The sequence below is a fragment of the Panthera tigris genome, chromosome A2 (genome assembly GCF_018350195.1).
Source record: "Panthera tigris isolate Pti1 chromosome A2, P.tigris_Pti1_mat1.1, whole genome shotgun sequence".
In the NCBI taxonomy this organism is placed as follows: Eukaryota; Metazoa; Chordata; class Mammalia; order Carnivora; family Felidae; genus Panthera; species Panthera tigris.
In genome coordinates this window covers 157,967,638-157,982,897 of record NC_056661.1, presented here as the reverse complement: position 1 = coordinate 157,982,897, position 15,260 = coordinate 157,967,638, and the positions used below count along the sequence as shown (strand labels likewise).

The 15,260-nt window shown below is 35.7% G+C and overlaps 1 protein-coding gene across 1 annotated transcript in view; it reads right to left on the bottom strand.

Moving 5' to 3' along the window:
* The window catches only part of CNTNAP2 (contactin associated protein 2), a 1,960,721-nt gene that overhangs the window by 1,944,950 nt on the left and 511 nt on the right, over positions 1-15,260 (bottom strand). The window lies entirely within an intron of this gene.

Below are 15,260 nucleotides of genomic sequence, written 5' to 3'. Positions count from 1 at the left end.
AGCAACTGCTGACAGGCCCTAGAATACGTCTCAGAATATAATTTTCCAGTGACCACCTTTCTCCACCATTTTTATGATCCTATCATTTCCAATTCATACCCTCATTATCTACGTAACAAAATGTAATTGTTAATTTTGCCTGGGCCTTTTTTGCAAGGAAATCAAGTAGCTTTTACTACTGGAAAAGTTGCTCATTTTAAAATTTTAATTATAAATATTTTCTACCTTCCTAGAGATTGTAAAACTCTTCAGGTAAGAGACCCTGTGTTCAAAGTGTCTCTAATCTTCAGAGTTTACCACAGTGATCTATTTTTAAAAGACACTCAAGTATTTTGACTAATATAATGAAAAAGACGTTTATAAACAATTTCGGCTGAGCCTCCAAATATCATGGGCACTGATTTTCAAGGACTTAAAATAATATTCGCTGATTTCCCAGCTTTCCAGATACTTGGATAGTCAAATTCAAAACTGGAAAAAATTGTCAAATTTCTTTTTATATTTTCCATCATACTTCAGAAAATGAGCTTTATCCTGTCTGCACATATGGCTGACAAGTTAAGAGTAAAAATGTTTTCGCTTTTGGATATGTTCCTCATGCCCACAAACTTTCTAATTTACAAATGTTGTGGTTTTCCAGAAACATTTGTGAGTAAGGTAAATGAACACCTATCACGTTATAAAATAGGCTCCACTAAATACATTATTTTATACTGTTCTAATCATTTCTGCCACACTTTTTAACATGAGTATACTTTTTAAATAAATGACTCAAGTATTAATCTGTGTGTAGAATATAGCATTAGAATATATATTTACAAATTAATACAATAAATTATAAATTAATATAGATTATATATGCATTATTTCCTTCAATTAAGTCTTTCTTAAGACAATGGAACGATATTATTATCTCATTTTTTGACCATTTACACGTGATATGTGGAAATCAGATAACATTCTGGTCTTATCTTTGCTAATTGTTCCAAATGTAAGCCTTAGCTTCCCTACCACATTATGAAATAAATGTCTGAGACAGGAACAGCCATTTCTCCAAAGAAGACATCCAGATGGCCAACAGACACATGAAAAGATGCTCAATATCACTCATCATCTGGGAAATGCAAATCAAGAGTACAATGAGATATCATCTCACACCTGTCAGACTGGCTAAAATCAACAACAAGCATTGGCGAGGATGTGGAGGGAAAGGAACCCTCTGGCACTGTTGGTGGGAATCTAAACTGGTATAGCTGCTATAGAAAACGGTATGGAGGGTCCTGAAAAATTAAAGAAGAACTATCCTATGGTCCAGTAATCACACTACTGGGTATTTACCCAAAGAATATAAAACAGTAATTTGAAAGGATATATGCCCCCCGCCCCCGCCATGTTTCCTGGAGCGTTATTCACAATAGCCAAATTAAGGAAGCAGCCCAAGTGTCCACTGATAGATGACTGGATAAAGAAGACACACACACACACACACACACACACAATGAAATACTACCCACTCATAAAAAGAATGAAATCTTGCCACGTGCAACAACACGGATAGAGCTAGAGATTGTAATGAATGCTAAGCAAAGTAAGTCTGTCAGAGAAAGACAAATACCATATGATTTCATTCCATTCATATGTGGAATTTAAGAAATAAACAAATGAACAAGGAAATTAAAAAAAGAGTGAAAGACAAACCAAGATAAACTCTTAACTATAGAGAACAAAAGGCGGGGCGGGGGGGGGGGGGGGGGGGGATGGATGAAATAGGTGAAGAAGATTAAGAGTACATTTCTCTTGATGAGCACTGGGTAATGTGTAGAAGTGCTGAATCACTATATTGTACACCTGAAGGTAATAGAACACTGTATGTTAACTAGACTGGGATTAAAATTAAAAACTGAAAAAAATAAATGAAGCAATTACAAATGATTTTGCAATATTTATCGACTCTATTGAGTACTTACTCATAGATCTGCATAATATTTAATGTGTTCAAAAATGACCCCAAAAATTAAATTAACAAAATTAATTAACTAAAATCAATCTACCATCAAGTGCCAGTCATTGCACATTCTGTATATATCTGTTTTTGTTTTTGTTTTGAAAGAGAGAGTACACACATGTACACACAAGCAGGGGAGGGGCAGAGGGAGAGAGAATCTTTTTTTTTTTTTTCACTTTTTTATTTTTTTTTTAATTTTTTTAATTTTTTTTCCAATATATGAAATTTATTGTCAAATTGGTTTCCATACAACACCCAGTGCTCATCCCAAAAGATGCCCTCCTCAATACCCATCTCCCACCCTCCCCTCCCTCCCACCCCCCATCAACCCTCAGTTTGTTCTCAGTTTTTAACAGTCTCTTATGCTTTGGCTCTCTCCCACTCTAATCTCTTTTTTTTTTTTCTTCCCCTCCCCCTCCCCCATGGGTTTCTGTTAAGTTTCTCAGGATCCACATGAGAGTGAAACCATATGGTATCTGTCTTTCTCTGTATGGCTTATTTCACTTAGCATCACACAGAGGGAGAGAGAATCTTAAGCAGACCCCATGCTCAGCACGGAGCCCAACACGGGACCCGATCCCATAACCCTGGGATCCTGACCGGAGACAAAATCAAGAGTCAGACGCTTAACCAACTAAGCCACCCATTCTGTATTTGATCCTTATGGCAAGTCTTTCACCAGTTTTAAAAATTTTTTAAATGTTTATTTATTTTTGAGAGAGAGAGAGAGAGAGAGAGAGCGCGCGCGCAAGCGAGAGGCAGAGAGAGAAGGAGACAAAGCATCTGAAACAGGCTCCAGGCTCTGGGCTGTCAGCACAGAGCCCAACGTGGGATTCGAACTCACCAACTGCGAGATCATGACCTGAGCCGAAGTTGGATGCTTAACCGACTGAGCCACCCAGGTGCCCCGTTACTTCACCATTTTAAACATTAGAATACCGGGGCTCAAAAGTTTCGATAATTCATGTAAGGTCGCTGAGGACCAGAGCCAACAACCAAACCCAGCCTTTTTGACATGTTGGTCTCTGCTTATAACTATTACAAGAGAGTCAAAAGAATAGGTAGATTCCTCTTGAAAATCATTAATAGTTTTACCAAATCAACGTCAACACATTTAATTAGGTAATCAGTATAAAACTAATTTTCAGTGATGACCACAGAACGTTAGATTACAGTGGCCTTTACTTTAGGAGCGTCCAGGATGGGACGCTCATAAATGACTATTTATTTCACACATGTATGGAGACTGGCTTTGAAAATACAGAAACTTGCCACAGACAGTAAACAGACATATACATAAAACACTCACATATAGCATTCTGATTTTTATTTGATTGAGTGAAGTCTAACTAACCAAATTTGCCATTTTAGGTTGAACCAAAGTAGATTACAACTACTTTTGGTTCATACACTCAAACACACTTACAAAGAAACAAAACAAAGCAAAACAGAAACAAATAAAATTCTCCAAAATCTTTCAAGGAGTTTAAAATAGCAATTGTTAGGAAAAACTTACCCACCCTATACCCAAATCTATGGTGTATATTCTATTTATAGCAATTTAGATGCTTTGTATTCTAGAGAGTCAACTTGCTAGATAGTCAAGTTCATCCACAGAATGTAAGGATTCCCCAATGCTTATTTTTTTAAACAAAACTGATAAAACTTAAATTATTCTGATTTAAAGATAATGCTTACTGTCTATATTTTCAACCCAACAGAGATTTATTTTCTATTTGTTGATAAACTATTGAGCAATGCCATTTACTCTTCCAAAACTTTCTTTTCACTACATTTTTTACACAAGTCTTACTCCAAAGCCACCTAACACCTCCTCATCAGGGTGAAGTCTAAACTTAAACCAATGTCCGAAATGCATGGTTGTCCTCTTTTGGTTGGAACATTCTTCCTCTTTCTTTTCTTGGCTACTTCCTTCTTATTCTCTAAGTTCCAGCTAAAATGCCATAATGGGAAGGACTTTAATCACCTACTGATAAATTTACTTCTGGACCGACAGAGATGATTTATAATTTTAATTTAAATTTTAACATGCCTAATAAATAAAAGGGAGATTTGAGGCAACGTACTACGGTGAAATATTACGGTTAAAATAATTTTGAAATAAAAGTTAAGAAACCCTGCATGTGTGACTTACAGAAGCACGCTATTAAATGGCAGTTTTTTCTTACTAAAATTTGGAAAACTGAATGTGTTATGTGGAAGCTTTTAAGAGTAATATAAATAAAATAATAGGAAATCATTTTAGCTCCAGGCCTAGGTCACTCATTTCTCCCAAAGATGTCGATCAGCACATCTCCGAGTGGTCCCTCCTTTTCAATTTCTTAGGCAACTGTTGTCACCGGTCAACTTCAGGAAGGAAGCCAGAAATTTCCATCATTTGACATGGTTTGTCTTTGGCTCCACCATGGGGGCATTTGTCATTCGAAAGTGCAATATGTAGAAACAAACACAGTGTGAGATGCTCTGAATGGTGTAATTATAGGCATATAAAGGAGCAAACAACAGATCTGAAAGCCTTTTACAAAAAGGCTGGTGCCAATTTGATAAAAGAACAACGCTGTGTTTATTTACAAGGTTCTAAAACTTCCTTTTCAGAGGTGGATGCGATGCTCTAATTTCTCCACTTGCAATCTAAAATGTGTAGAATCAACGCATTTTAAATTCCAAAATTTAGATTTGGGGTGATTATATAATCTTTGTAAAACTAAAACGCCTCAGATCACCGCATATACTGATAATGTAACACGAAGCCATGTTTTCACAATATGAAGACTAATCAAATTGCAGTAACACTTTCTTAATATACTTTGGACAAAGGACAAATAATAAATTTAAGAATATGTTGCCTTTCATGTTGAGCAAGTAGGTATAAACTATACTTTAAAATAACTTTAACAGCCCTTTTCCTTTTGAATGACAGTCCTCTGAAATACTTACCTGGTTCATTTTTGTTTTGATTCATACAGACACGTCAGTTTTAAGGCAGTATTTTTATGAGAATTACTATTTACAGGAAAACTTTGTTGTAACTGATATTATATTAAAATTATATTACTCCTGATTACAATATTTTTAGCTATAAAAATACAACTAATAAAACATATCTGTATTTTGTGCTACAACCCAGCTATATGCACAATTTATATCCAAATCTTACAAAACCCATTTCAGTTCAATGCATTTGTATTTATTTAATGCCGCTCATGTGCAGCATTTTCCCTTAATGGATGAATTAATCTTTGACATATTAATTAGCCATCTATAAAAATAGTGACAAAATATTAAAATTATAGTTAATCATACTATCATGTCTGTCTTCAAATATTTTATGGCAGTAGAATATCAGGTAAATATTAAGCTTTTATTACCTGAAAAGCCCAACTCCAACCAATGGCCAGATTTATGAGGACGCAGATTTTGTATCAGTAGAAGAGAGAACTTGATAAAACTCTATAAAAATGAAACCAGTGAGCTTTCAATTTTTTGAGCATCCCTATGCAGAGAGGCAATCGACTAATTTCATGTAATAAGTTCAGTGTAACTGGTATAGTACCTGCTATGATGAAAGATGCTTATTGAAGTCTGGTTCCTTTAATACGACCATGCCTTTATACCTGTTAACCTAAGTACAAAGTGTAGGCTGTGTCCATGCAAAGTCTGGGATGAGAGAAAAGGAGTAACTTCTGTTACCAATAGGCAGACGTAGGGGGAGTCCATGTGAAGGATATAAAACTGGGAAGAGCCTTCGCCTGAAGGGCGGACCTTGAAAAGGCAGGGATCTTGCAGGCTGGGGGATATCTTCAGGTTGAAATGCAACATCAACAGAGTTTCAAATGCAGGGATGTGGAGAGTTAAAACAGAAACAAAATATAAGGGCCTATTTTTGGCACTCCCCAAAGATATTTTTGTCATATTAGAAATCAAAATGAAACTTCCTGACATCCCATACCCACTTGGACAAAAATCAACTAATGTGCGAAGATTATTATAAACTAAATATATATAATTATCAACTTTCTCTGCAACTACCTGTACCATTTACAAGATTTTTTTTGACATCTTAAGCATTCTATTTCAAGTACCTGGTAGGCCCAATAATTATTTTGTTGACATCTGTCTTTGATTTGCATGCAGATTACAGGTATTTCTTTGAAACAACCGTGTTTTGAAAAGGGCAGTCCAAGCAGTCTGACCGATGATATGGCTTAAGTGAAGGGCAGAAAATGCTGCAAAATAGAGCCATGCAGGAAAAAGGGTTGGAGGAACCACAGAGCTTTCACAGCAGGTTTCGTTATTCCCCTTGAAACAACAGATTAATATTCATGTATAAATGATGGTAAGTATCTGTGTTCTATCTTTTCAAAATATATTTCTTGCCGTTTTTCTATTGTCCGTAATTTGTGATGATTTCTCACTCTACCACCTGAATATTGAAAAGGATGTGCGTTATTTGACATCACTCGACTCCCTTACTATTTTCCTAGAATTTTGCCTGTGATGAGACCAAATCACCACAGGGAGGTGACAGCACCTCAAATCTGCTCCAGAGCCAGAGGCTTGGACCATCAGTGAGTTTCCCCTAAATCAGCATGGATAAAACAGCAAAAGGTGTTCCAGAAGCACAGAACGTAAGTGAGGATGCAAAAGAGAAACACAACTGGAAAAGAGTGTGTGGGAAGGAGGAACCAGAAGGGGTTTAGTACGGTGAGGTCACAGGGCGCACATGGGGTACACGTGGGGTGCCGGGGGAGTTTGCGTCAAAGGGACAGGCAAGCACCAGGGAAGTGGACTCCTAGGACAAGATCTGTGTTTCTGGAAAGTATGTCGGGAATACATACTGATGGTAAACTAGAGGAAAATGGCTGGAAGCAGGGAGGCTACTAATTTAATGTCTGGAGGCAAATGCTGAAGATCCTCTCAAGAGTCGCAGTAACAGGAAAGAGAGCAGGAACAGATACAAGAAATATTTAAGCGTTGGCAATGGCAAATATTTTGGAGACAAATATCTTCCCACTACCATTCGAGTCCAAGAAGTTTTCCTCTCAACAAGACTCTCAAGAAAAGCTTTATGGTTTAGACCCTACATGAAATGGATACTGAAAACGATGGTTACAGATTACACAGGCATCGTCACTTACGCTTAGTAATGTCAGTGATATTTATGGTTCGGATACAGACTGCAAAATTTCCTTAGAATCAGTTTAAAACAGCTTTTATTAATATCTGACAAAGCATTTCAGCAAATACTTTGCACAGCTTTCAATAAATACTTTCTTTTTTTTTTTAATAAATATTTTCAACACATGACCATTAAAACGTATGCTAATAGTGGGGCTCCTTGGTGGCTCAGTCGGTTAAGCGTCCGACTTCAGCTCAGGTCATGATCTCACAGTCTGTGGGTTCGAGCCCCGCGTCGGGCTCTGTGCTGACAGCTCGGAGCCTGGAGCCTGCTTTGGATTCTGTGTCTCCCTCTCTCTCTGCCCCTCCCCCACTTGCACTCCATCTCTCTCAAAAATAAATAAACATTAAAAAAAATTTTTTTAAATGTATGCTAACAGTACCCAAAAGATAGAATTACACTGTAAAATCACTTTATTATGAAAAGGAAGAACATAAATGACATCTTATGTGTTATTATTTAACATTAGTATCATTGAAATGGAAACATTACGATAACAGGTTTTTTCCCCACTATTACTCTATGCAAGCAGTTAATTAACCTTAAAATGTTGCCTACATGCAAGATGAAACTCAATATTAGTCAGAGAACTGGAAATCAATGACATAGGATTTCTCCCTCAGCCTGAGGCATCATGGTCAAGAGCATACACTGGAGGGATAGATCGTACGCGTGGCCTGGCAAGCTTCTTCACTTTTCTGTCTGCCCACTTTTCTCATCTGCTGATCGGAACACTGGTCTAAGGACTAAAAGAGTTAATGCATCTAAAGAGTAGAGCCTGACCTGAAGTCAACACTCAAGAAACACTGTTCATATCAACAGGCAAAAAACTCTTAGAGTATAAAAATGTCTATTGATGCCAAGAGTCTAGGAAACGATGCTCATTCATTGGTGGTGAATGCATGAGCTATTACAAATTTATGGAGCTCAATCAGGAAATGTTCATTAAAGAAAAAATATACAAACTCTTTGATCCCATTCTTTGCCACTGATTCCATACAAATAAACACATCAGTATATAAATATCGGAATGAAGCTGTTTATTTTTGCACTGGTGATAATAGAAACAATTTAAGTACCCAATATGGCGCACTGATATCTTTGACACAGTTTGTCAACTGACATGATAAAATGGTTATTCTTACTCCCATAATCCAGACAGCAAAAAATATATATAATCAGCAATAATAGCATGTGGTTTAAATTAGCCATAAGAGACTTACATGCTTAGGTTAAGGTATCAGGATAAAACTCACATATACTACAGACGGGCATGAGGAAATTTTATTTTTGGAGATGTGACCATTACAAACCTATTCTATGAGGCAGGTATGAATTCTCCTAAATATTCTTTTCAAAGAACACTTAACATTAATTAAGTGATTTCAGTGAGGAGTTTTATCACTAACAAAAGTCAGCTGAAAACTCCCGGTGACGGTATATATAACATGAGTATAAAATCAAGTTTTACTTTATAGATCAAATTTCATGAGATTATGCACACCTGTCTGGGATACTGTGTTGAGGGAGATATGACTCTATGGCCATACACAGACTCACTGAGAAACAAATGCCTGGACAGTAAAACAACATTTGCCTGGACAGTGGCATTAGACTCGGGGTCATTGTGCCCAAGGGCACACCGAAAGAAAAAGAAAAAAAAAAAAATGGATCATGTGTTCTTAGACTGGTTGGCATTGGAACCACTAACCTAATAACATATTCATTTAATCATCTGAGAAAACTGATAATCATACATTTTTCCAGACATATTAATTTTTGTTTGAACCAAAAATGTTTCATACGCATTACATAAATCTATCAATTTTGCGCGAAAATTCAGTAGCAATTAGGTAATTTCATGCAGAATAGGCCATGGTTAATGTGTCATTAAAAACTTTTCAACAAATGATACTCTTAAAATATGGTAAAATTTTGCCATGTGACATAATTAGGCTGAAATTTTTTCATGTAGTTATTCTGTTCATGTAGTTTGCCTAATATCTGAAAAAATATATGAAGTATATAAAGGTAAATATTTACTTACAGGGATGCTAAATAATCTGGTTCTCATTAAGAGGTGGCTGCCTACCAAAATGAGTTAACAGAGCAATGCAATTAATCAACATATGTTTTCTGTTAGTTCAAAATAAGCATTCGAGTCAGTATGGTTGACAGGTAACAACAAGCACCTTCTATTTTACGAGAACATTCTTAGAGGTAAATGCATGACTTTCTTTGGCGAATCATGGTATTTCCGCGCATAATGACCTGCCTTTTGAATTCGGCGTGTATGTATTTACTTTTTTCCATGTAATCCTTCTGAATAATATTATTGAGTGACATCACGGACATTGTAATAGCAGTAGAAAATTATCAGGAGTCAGGGCAAAATTTTTCTTTTCGCATACTTTTTTTTCCACGTGACATCTAATGCACATCCCCTGCCATCTTCTGTAATACACATTCCCAGACCACTAAGGCCACCAGTCGAGCGCCAACCAAGCAGGGGGTGAATGAACGTACCTGAAAAGGGACGGAGAACCTTACGTGTGCCTGGGGATCCTTTTGCCCGGCAAAAGTTTCACCGCCTTCCTACACGTGAAAGCGTTAAAGAATACATCACTCTGCATGTTTATGAGGATATTTCAAACCAATGTAAATCATAAGTACGACGCAGAATACGGCCCTTAGGAGCTCTTGTGTACTTCTTCAGCACTTTTCGCTGTATACCAAAAATATGATATCTTCAGCAAGCAAACTCTGAGCCAATGAACACGTCTTTATTTCCAGATTTCCTACTATCACGGGAGGTTTTAAAATCTGGAGTGCTATAAAAAATCAGTTACTTCAAGCTGTTATTATGAATAGTCTACCCCCCAAATGAACTAAGTAAGAGTTTAACAAGCTTGGCATGAAAATGTACAATTGAGGAAATGATCAACTTTGTCTTCAAAGTGCGAAAGACTTTTTTTTCTTTTTTAGAACAACCGACCCAAAATATCTAACTCTTCATGACCATGCAAAAGGAACGTGGACACGAAGTGGTTACCAACTCAAGGCATGTCAAATCCACCTGATGCTTAAATAGGTAAGGTTCAACCGAGCACGTAGCTACTAAAGTCCATAAGTAAGATGCATTTAAAATGGTAATGTTACTGACCAGAAGTAAAGAAATGGTATTCCAAATGTCTTTCTAAGATGAGTATCACTAATAACAGAATATGAATGAATGGTTCTAGGAGGTCATAGCTGGAATAGGTCCAATTCTCCAACTCAACCTCAAAGGGAAAAACACGAGCCTCATTCCATTGCTGATTTTTAAAACCTGCAAAAATATTCTCATGTTCATTTAGTTCAATACTAAATAAGCTTGTTGCTGGCATTTTAATATCTTTGGTTTTGACAGGGTACAGCAAATAGCACTCTCTTCTCTGCCTGAGTTCTGGATTAGAAAAGAAGTCACAGGTGAAGAGCGAACACCACCCAGTACGTAATAATTGCCGAACGGGGCTTAGCTGTGTGGCAACAATGGGATTCATTGACCTTAATCCTGAAATTAAACAAACTTTCTAGCCATAGGGAAAACCAAAACACCGTAAGGCTTCTCATTTATCACACAAATTATTGCAGAGGCACAGCCTATATATACTTCTGTGTCTTTCAGTGGAATCTCTACCTCTTGCAGGCAGCTTGGAAGGAAGAAGGAGGGGCTCAGCCGTGACAGGCCTTTAATCCAAAGTCACCTGCCAGGCAAGTCCCTCTGCTTAACACGGGAAGGCTAAGGCTAAGAATGTCACAAGAGGACTTTTCCTCCACATGCAAGGAAACATCAGGATGGACAAAGAGGCAGCCCCTCCATATCCCAACACCTTTAGTTGGTCGGAACTCAGACATCCAAGTTCTACAGATCCCAGGAGATGGAGAGATCCGATGTTTTGACCGATCATTCCTTTCAGACTGTCCTTTAGGTTTCTCATTTGAAAAGTTAAAGGCTATGTGAAGATCATTTCATCATTATTCGTACATATTAAAATGGCAAAAATAAACACGTAACTTCTTCCAATGGCCAAACATTACATGATTGTAAAAATATGTCTTGTTTTTCCCATAGCTGCTTATCTTAAAATATCTATTTCTCTAGAAATACTGATAATATTCACTTTCAGATACCAATACACGTACGGGGAAATCTAGCATTCACTTTATTTCCGTAACACTGCAGTTTTGAGATTTAAATTATGTAGTCTGCTCTTTAATTTTGCAAGTGGCAATAAACGACAAAAGAAAACACTTCTCGAATCAATTAGATATGGGAAAAATTTTGAAATTACATGTTTTACTTCTCCATCCCATTAATATCAATCACCACAAAACGTGCAGAAGTTGGTTCTCTATATGTGCGATACTCGTAAGAGAATCATACACTAGCTGTGAATTAAGAATTTCTGAGCCTAGACTCTCTCCTTACTGTATACATAATTTTCAACAAATAAAATATTCTTAAAATTTTCCAAAGAATAGCAAGACAAGGGGATATATATCAAATACCTCATGTTTCAATCATAAGAAGGATACATCAGACAAGAAGACTTATTAGTTCATTTTTAAAGACTTATTAAGACTTTCTCTGGAAGAATTGATAATTAAGACAAGTAATCTAAAATCTTAAAGAAGTTAAAACTTGAAATATCTTCCAAACTAGAATAGAAAATGAGAAGTGTGGCTTTAAAAATATAATGCATATCAAACAACTTCGATGTTACTCACCTAAAAATGATGTACATTTACAGCTGTATAAAAGTTAATAAAGACCTATACTGAATCTAGGGATTCCTTTTTTTTTTTTGTAGCCAATTTTGCCATGTACCATATTAATGGAGGAATTTTTGGCAAATATTCCTGCTCTCTGAATATCAGTGCCTGCAATGAAATCAGGATTATACAGTTGTCTTCAATGAGTAACACTTTTCTTATTATTAGCTTAAATTAAGTAAATAATGTCCTATCTCTAATCAGCCAGTGAAATTTGCTGGCCCTAAAGCATTTTTTTTTTTTTTTGGTTTAAATTCATTTTATTAAGACAGCCTCATTACTATGTCTAAGCTCCATGTAAACTAGCAGCCTTTGCTTTTATATTTATTTATATATATTTACATTTACTTCAACTACTTCAAATATACCATTTTAGGGTGCTATATGAATTGGAGAAGAAGACACATCAGTATACTCTTCTTTTGATATTGTTGCCTGAGTTACTTGAAATAATTGCACATGAAAAGACCCATCTCTAAACTTGTAAGCAGCTTTAACTCTTTGGAAGATATGTTAGAAAATATAGAAATATATACATATATTACATAAAATAAATATGTAATATACACACTATATTAAATAATAATGTACCTACATGTTACATAATATGTATTTAAAGGATTTTGCCAAATACATATATGTCTGTGTGTATATTTATATATGCTTATGTTTATATTTGCTTATATATTTACAAAAGCGTATTTGTTACAAAGTATTTGATTAATCAAAAACACATTTCTTAAATGTGACAGGGAAATTATGGTTTAGCGGGTATGCAAAATAATGTAAAGTGATCTTTACCAGAAAGCACTATTTAAGTCAAAATTTATATACTTTAACACTAAGTTAAATTCATCAAATGCTAGCCCAAACTCCTCGTCGTTTAGAACTGAGCCGTCAGCATCTTTCAAATGAGTTCAAATAAATGCAACTTCCTAAGAGTAAAATATTCTACTTAAACTTTGCATACGTGTCCCGTATGTATACATTTAAGAGGAAGGTTATATGATTCTATCCACTCAGCAGCCGCTCGTTCTCACTGTGTCAAGAAATTAGACTCTGTCTCTACTTAATCCTAGAGATGAGCTTCTTTATTTTATCTAGTTATCAAAAACATAGTACTAACAGTAACAGCAGATTTATGTATGTTTCAGTAAGAGAGAAAGAAATAAGCCAGAAGCAAATATAGACTTGAAATGGTACCGTTATCAAATGAAAAAAATATTAGCTGCGTCTTCTAGAAATGTCCACCATGTTAAAAAGTTACCGGGGGGGCAGAAAGTTTTAGCATAGTCATCATATTTTTTTTTTAATGAGTACCAAATAAAAACATCACTTTTAGATTTTCATGCTACTTTTTGTCTCGTGATGACCTCTCCTGGTTGAGTTGTTCATTATCTTAGATTCATGTAGTTACCATTTTTTTTCTCCTTTGAGTGTTTTCAGTATTAAGAATATAACTATCTTTTATTCTTTTTCAGAGTTGCATATAATAATAAATGAAAATTTTCATTAAGGGTAAAATTTCAATGTAATTTTAAAGCACGGAGTATGTGAAGCTCGTTCCAATCGATAAAGTCTACATCATTCTTATTATTAAATTGATTTCCAGGATGGAGGGAAACTCTGGGTGTTGGTCACACAATTTAAGTTCAAATGAAATAAAAGGTCATCTTAGTTAAGCCACTGAACGTTAACGAATAAGGTAATGAATAAATTTTAATCAAACCTAAGTATCACTATCTTAAAAGTAATAGTCTCTGCTGTTCCCTACCACCAAATTCTAAGTTGTAAAAACTAAGAATATGTTTCTGAAACAACTTTACCATTTTTAAAATGTATTAACACAGTGGCTACATGTATGCTATTCATTCTTGATACATGGCAAATGTTTCAGATGGATCCATCGTTAATTGCAGTATACAGAAAGATGCAATACAAAACCCAGGAAAAATCCTGGATATGAGGGCCTTTAATCAGTGAACGTAATTAACTTAACTCGTAATGAATTGAATTTCTGAAAAAAGTGGCAGTGAGTTCTATATAACCAGATCTTGAAATGGGAACTGAAATTTCATCAGAATAGTTTTCTCAGGATATAGTTACATATTTATGTAAATATTAACACTGAGCACTGTGTCTTCATTTTCTGCCTAAAGGTATAAAACTGGCATACAGTATTAATAATATATCACTTTTTTGAGGTTTAACCCTCTTGAAAAAACGCTCTACAATATTTTTTGAGGTCCATTACAAACTGCTATTTAGTGACTTCCTATCTTGCAAGAAAAGAGAAGCAAATTCAATACTTGGGAAAATGCATCAAAACAGTAATAGTGATTCATCATATGACATTATTATGAGATAGATTTTTTTGCCCAACTTACAAAATCTTTTTTCAATGGTTCTTATTAATATTTACATCCTGGAATAAGAACGTTAAGATTAACATATGTGTAAAGATGCATCAATGCATCCCAAGATCTCATAAACAGGAATAGGACTACACATACAATGAATTCTGGAAAACACGAAACTTTTTTTTTTCCTAAATGGAAAACACTTATTTTCAAACGAAAGTCTCCATGAGTATTCCTTAACAAATTAACTCATTCTCTCCCAACAACAAGCAGTATGTGCTTATAAACGTTATCCTAAGATTCTCATGGGCAATGTCTAGTGTTTAACTCTTTCTGGACCAAAGGAGCGATCATGCATTTCCCCTCCGGAGGCACAGTATGCACTTCCAAAGCAATTCAGAAGATGGGCTGGAGACTTCTATTTCTTTCTACTCTTGCTAACCACATGAAAATATGAGCAACCTTTTCTTAAAAAAAAAAAAAAAGGCTTGCTAAAACACAAAGACGTAAATACACTGAGCAGCATCATTTTCCTGACAACTCTTAAGAAATGTGTTCATTACTACATTACTGACGGTTTGCCCTGCCTGTCCCAAGTCCTAGACTGTATTACATCCAACTGCCAAAGAATCGGAGCAATTTCAGTTACCATACTGGATTCACTGTCTCCCATTTCAATAAGCAAGTACTATATGGTCATTAACTTGTTGGGGTGGGAGGGGAGGTAAGAGAAGTCCATGGGTGCCCAAACTGCTCAAAAGGTGCTCCTCTCTCACCCCCAAATCCGTGCTCATTTAACTTGAAACCATAAATAAAAATACGCAACTTATTTTTGCCACCGTCTTCGCTTTCCTTTCACCGACCTACCTAAGCAAAAATG